The 6149-nt window shown below is 38.4% G+C and overlaps 1 non-coding gene across 1 annotated transcript; it reads right to left on the bottom strand.

Annotated features, from left to right (window-relative positions):
• Window positions 1-245: 245 nt before the first annotated feature.
• On the bottom strand, window positions 246-318 carry TRNAR-CCU (transfer RNA arginine (anticodon CCU)). Its single transcript has one exon. It is a non-coding gene; the product is annotated as a tRNA-Arg (tRNA).
• Between the last annotated feature and the right edge of the window lie 5831 nt (window positions 319-6149).

Raw genomic sequence — 6149 nt, 5'->3', positions numbered from 1 at the left:
GGAGACAGAGGAATTAAAAGTAAGTGCATGCATTCGGGGAACATTGGAGACTGGGGGAGCCATTGTTGGTATACAGAATTGTAGGACCAGTGTTGCCCAACTTCCTAATTTTTAAAGAAAAAAAAAAATGAGCTTTCAAGTAAGATCTGTTCTTTTTTTTTTTTTTTTAATATTTATTTATTTATTTGGCTGCGCTGGGTCTAGTTGCGGCACGTGGGAACTTCATTGCGGCATGTGGGATCTAGTTCCCAGACCAGGGATTGAACCTGGGCCCCCTGCGTTAGGAGCACAGAGTCTTAACCACTGAACCGCCAGGGAAGTCCCAGATCTGTTCTTTTTAAAAATAATATTTGTATTTATTTTAAAATTCATAAGCATTTCATGGTCCGTGCAAAACACATCTGAGGGTTAGATCTGGCGCGTGTGGTCACCAGTTTGTCACCTCTTTGGCCAGGCTGTTAACAACTCTGTATAGTATAAGCAGGGAAAGAGCATTTGGCCACAGAATCATCTTGCTTTTACCACACATCATCCAAGTGATGCAACTATAATGTAAGCATTTTTACTCAGGTAAGCTCCATAGATACTATACTCAAGAAAACTGCCTTAAAATATGCAAGATATAACTGTAAGACCTTGACATTACATGTATAATATATTGAAGGAAGCTAGAATAGCTATTGCTAAAAATGCATTTCATTGACTATTCCATCTGCAAATGTTGTGCCATGATGATAATCAATCAGGATAAATCATACAGCTACTCAACTAATTCATCCATAAAGAAAAATGGTAATTAGAGTATTGAAGTCAGCAAGGCTGAAATCAGTTGCCCACAGCATCTGTATTTGTGGGATATGAGGCCTTAATGGTAGTCCGACAGAAATTTTAAAAACACCCAAATCAGCATTTTCCAGAACTATCCTTTTCAATAGCATTCTCCATGATCTCCAAGGTCATATGAGTAGTTAAGAATGTATTTCCTTATGCATTTATAAATTGTTGCAGCCTTCTGGAGGAAGTTTTAAATAACTACTTTTTTGCTGCTTGCAATTCTGTAAACTCTAAATTTGAAATGCTCACTTTTTTGCTAGAAAGTAGTTTAATATTGGTGCTGGTCAGTAAGATTTCCCTACTTGAACTTATTACTTGATTACATTATACTAATCTATTTTATCACTTTTGTTGCTTGGTTGCAGGACTAGCTCCATAAACCATCTTTGGTAAAAGCATTTACATATTACCATAGACACTGTTCTTTCTTTTAATTTATTTTTAATTTTCTTTATTGAAGTGTAATTGATTTACAATGTTGTGTTAGTTTCTGATGTACAGCAAAGTGATTCATATATATACGTATATATATATCTCATATATATATCTCATATATCTCATATTCTTTTCCATTATGGTTTATTACAGGATATTGAATATAGTTCCCTGTGCTATACAAAAGGACCTTGCTGTTTATCCATTCTATATATAATAGTTTACATCTGCTACTCCCAAACTCCCAATCCAACCCTCCTCCACCCACCCGGCCCTTGGCAACCACAAGTCTGTTCTCTATGTCTGTGAGTCTGTTTCTGTTTCATAAATAAGTTCATTTGTGTCATATTTTAGATTCCACATATATGTGCTATCATGTGGTATTTGTCTTTCTCTTTCTGACTTACTTTGCTTAGTATGATAATCTCTAGTCCATCCGTGTTGCTGCAAATGGCATTATTGCATTCTTTTTTATCACTGAATAGCATTCCATTGTGTGTGTATATATATATATATATATATATATATATATATATATATATATATATATATACCACATCTTGTTTATCCATTCATCAGTCAATGGACATTTCGCTCATTTCCCTATCTTGTCTATTGTAAATAGTGCTGCTGTTAACATAGGAGTGCATGTATCTTTTCAAATTATAGTTTTGTCCGGATATATGCCTGGGAGTGGGATTGCTGGATCATATGGCAACTCTATTTTTAGTTTTTTAATATTTATTTATTTTATTTTATTATTTTCTTTTTTTTTTATTTGGCTGTGTCAGGTCTTAGTTGCAGTACGTGCGATCTTCGTTGAGGCATGCAGGCTTCTCTCAGGTTGTGGTGCGCGGGCTTCTCTCTAGTTGTGGCGCATGATCTCCAGAGCTCATGGGCTCTGTAGCTTATGGCTCATGGGCTCAGTAGTTGTGGTGCGTGGGCTTAGTTGCCCCCCTGGCATGTGGGATCTTAGTTGTCCGACCAGGGATGGAACCCATGTCCCCTACATTGGAAGGTGGATTCTTTACCACTGGACCACTAGGGAAGTCCCTATGTTTCGTTTTTTGAGGAACCTCCATACTGTTGCCCATAGTGACTGTACCAATTTACATTTCTACCAACAGCCTAGGAGGGTTCCCTTTTCTCCACACCCTCTCCAGCATTTGTTATTTGTAGACTTTTTGATGATGGCCATTCTGACCTATGTGAGCTGGTACCTCGTTGCAGTTTTGATTTGCATTTCTCTAATAATGAGCGATGTTGAGCATCTTTTCATGTGCCTGTTGGACATGTGTATGTCTTCTTTGGAGAAATGTCTCTTTAGGTCTTCTGCCCATTATTTTATTGTGTTGCTTTTGTTGTTGTTGTTAATTGAGTTGTATGAGCTGTTTGTATATTTTGGAAATTAAGCCCTTGTGAAAGACACTGTTCTTATTACCCATTTCCTGGATTCTTTCAGTAACAACTAATGGTCTTAAGGCTTTCCAGTCTTGCCTTACTCTAAAACATGTTATTACTATTTCTTTCTAAGGAAAAGTTTATCACAGATTTTTGATTGAGGTACAAACAACATAGGCTAGTATTCATGATCTTCCATGCTCTTACCCCAACTTGCCACCCCAATATTATCTTCCTAGGCTCCTTTTCTGTTACCTTATGCTGCAGTGAAAATGACTCATCACTCATGGAATTACGGGATTTTCTCCATCAATTCCAGTGCCCATATTGTCACCTGTCAATTTTGGAAAAATTTTGCTAGATGCTTTGCTTGGTGGTATATATAGAATTGTAAATTTTGTTTAGTTTTTTTCTTGCTTCAAATATTTCTCCTCCTCTGTTTCTCACTTTTCCTTTTGTTATTTTGATATCATGTGTGTTAAAACTTGTGATTGCCCCACAGTTCTTGAATGGTCTGATTTTTAAAATTTTTCTTGGCATTTTATTTTAGGAAGTTTCTATTGTTGTATCTTCAGGATCACTGATTCTTTCCTCAACTATGTCCAGTCTTCTGATGAGCCCATCAAAGGCATTCTTCATTCTGTTAACAGTTCTTTTGATTTCTAAAATTTCCTTTTGTTTCCTAGAGTTTCCATTGCTCTGCTTACATTACCCATCTGTTCTTACATATTATTTCCATAAGAGCCCTTAACTTATTAATCATATTTATTTTAAATTCCCTATCGGATAATTCTAATATCTGGGTCATATCTGAGTCTTATTCTGGTGATTATTTTGTCTCTTTGGATTTTGTTTTCTTACTCTCTTTTGTCATGCCTTACAGTATTTTGGAGAAAGCCAAACATGTTGTACTGGGTAGTAGGAACTGAGGTAAACAAGCCTTTCATGTGAGGATTTATGGTTATCTCACTAGGAGTGAGGCTGTATTTAATATTTGCTGTAGCTGTACGTGTCAGAAGCTTCAGATTCCTCTAACGACCTTGGTTTTGTCTCACCTCTTGACTTTGGCTTCCGTAAGAACTTCTGTTCAGAGGAAGGCTCTTGTAGCTCTTTCCTGCAGCACTGTTATCATATTGGAGCTTGATGTGGAGTAAAAGTGTAGGGGAAGGAAAGCATTATGTAATCCTCCAATTAAATCTCAGTGTTCTAATGGGCCTGTATCCTAGGACTGTGGCATTCTTGGTACAGATTTTCCTTCCCCCCACTGCTCCGTACTCCCTTCCCTGACTGTGGCATTCCCAATCTATTTCCTTGAAGTCGTAATCCCTATTGACTATGTTTTCCCCCTTAGGTGAGATAGGAAAGCTAAAGAGAGCATATGAGTAGGAGGAATACTGAGATAACCTTTTAGCAAAATCTTTTCCCCTGGACAAAGCAGCCTTTATTATGGAGAAGGCTCTGGGCTCTTTCTAGCTGGTTATTCTTCCCTTCCTCCTGTCAGAGTCATGAGGGGTCCTTTCCAGATCTTCCATAAGAACCAGGTAGTGTTTCTAAATATAGTGCCCTACAGTGTGAAGCCCCCACGAGTACAGTCCCCAAGGGTTCCTCACTCTCACATGAGTTCATACTCAGCCTCTAACAGTTTGTCAAAATTAAAATCTAAGTGTTCCTATCAGTAGAGGACTCCGGTGGCTTCTGCTCTAGGTAAACAGATCTCAGGTATTCCTCTCTGAATGCAACAGGTGACTCCAAGAAAAGTCATTAATTTTCAGCTTGTTCAACTTTCTCTTGTCATAAGCCAAGTTGATGTCTGAGCTCTCTACATGTGGGAGCAGAAACCAGAAGCCTAAGGTTTCTTTAAAATCAGAATTTTTTTATGACCAGAAGATGTAAAAGTATTCTAACGTATGCCGAGAGTACCCTGGGTGAGAAGATGTCAGCGGCTGAAGGCGGTCTCCAGTCTTTCCAATTCTACTGAAGTTCTTGGAGATAAAATGACTTCCTCAAGCAATCACAGCCTTGAATAAAATGTGTGCCCCATTGATGCTTGCTGAAGTTAATAGGGACACAGTTGCGATTGAACCTGAAGGCTGCAGTGTGGTTTCTATTAACCTATGCAGAGTTCACATAAGCCCAGCATCAGTGGGTTTTGCGTAACAGTGATATCTTCTTTGAGCTGATAATCTAGCTAGAGGTACTCCATTGGTTATCTATTCTGAGTCTCGACAATTCCGTCCTCCATTATAAATTCTTCAAGAGCAGCAGCGTCCATATGGTACAAAACAGGTATATTTGGATAAAGAGAGAGACATTTTACTAAATGAGACACAAAAGGCTTAGAACATAAAACTTTATATATTTAATATTCAAACAAGCCTATGAGGATGAAACCTAATAAATCCTCCTTACTCTCCTTGTGAGGGAGCAAGGTGAGTCTTAGCGAGGCTCAGAATTGAACAACATTTCAAGAATTGAATGAGTAGTAGACTCAGTAGAAGCCAGGTCTGTCTAATTTCAAATATCAGAGCAACCCTTGACAAATGGTAACTTTCACCTTTTTGTGTGTCTCCATTGCCTCCCACTACCACTATGATCACCTCCAGTGGAGCCAATGTAGAGCTGTAGATACACAATCAGTTTCTCAGTGCTACTGTAACATATTACTGTAAATTTAGGGGCTTATACAATACAAATTTTTTATCTTACAGTTCTGAAGGTCAGAGTCCGAAATCGGTCTTTCTGTTTAAAATCAAGTTATCCTTAAGACCACATTCCTTCTGAAGGCTTTAAGGGACAATCCCTTTTGTTGTTTTCTCCAGCTTCTAGAGGCTGTGCACATGGCTTGTCTCTTCGTCTCCTTCCTCCTTCAAAGCCAGCAAGGCTGGGCTGAATATTTCTCAAGCTGCCATCTCTCTGTTCTCCCTCTTCTGCCTCTTTCTATACTTTTAAGGACCCCTGTAATTACACTGAACCAATCTGATAATCGAGGGTATTCTCTATTTTAAGGTCAGCTGATTAGTACCCTTAATTTTCATTTGCCATATAACCAAACATATTCACTGTTCTGGGGATTAGGCCATGGACATTTTGGGGGGGACCATTATTCTGCCTACCATAGATAGATAGATAGATAGATAGTTAGAGAGGTGACAGACAGATATTCTTCCTTCAGTACATAGCTGCCAGGGGCAGGGGGCAGTGGTTCAAGAGTGGGACACCATTAGAGATTAAGGCAGTATAGAGCAATTAATTTATTAGGTTCAAATTTTGGCCATCAAAATAGAAGACACAGAATCATGGAAGTCAGATACATCCAAGAAAGTTATATTGAGTTGGGAAATAAAGAAATGGATAGATATTGGATGAGCCAGGAAGGGACCCTCATGAAATGAGGAACAAAGAAGAAGTCATGTGTGCAGCGCTGGACTAGAACCAGCTCTAATGGACCAGAATGTCATGTTGGTAAATACTGATAAAAA

The sequence above is a fragment of the Kogia breviceps genome, chromosome 10, assembly GCF_026419965.1.
Source record: "Kogia breviceps isolate mKogBre1 chromosome 10, mKogBre1 haplotype 1, whole genome shotgun sequence".
NCBI lineage: Eukaryota > Metazoa > Chordata > Mammalia > Artiodactyla > Physeteridae > Kogia > Kogia breviceps.
This window is presented reverse-complemented; position numbering and strand designations above follow the sequence as displayed.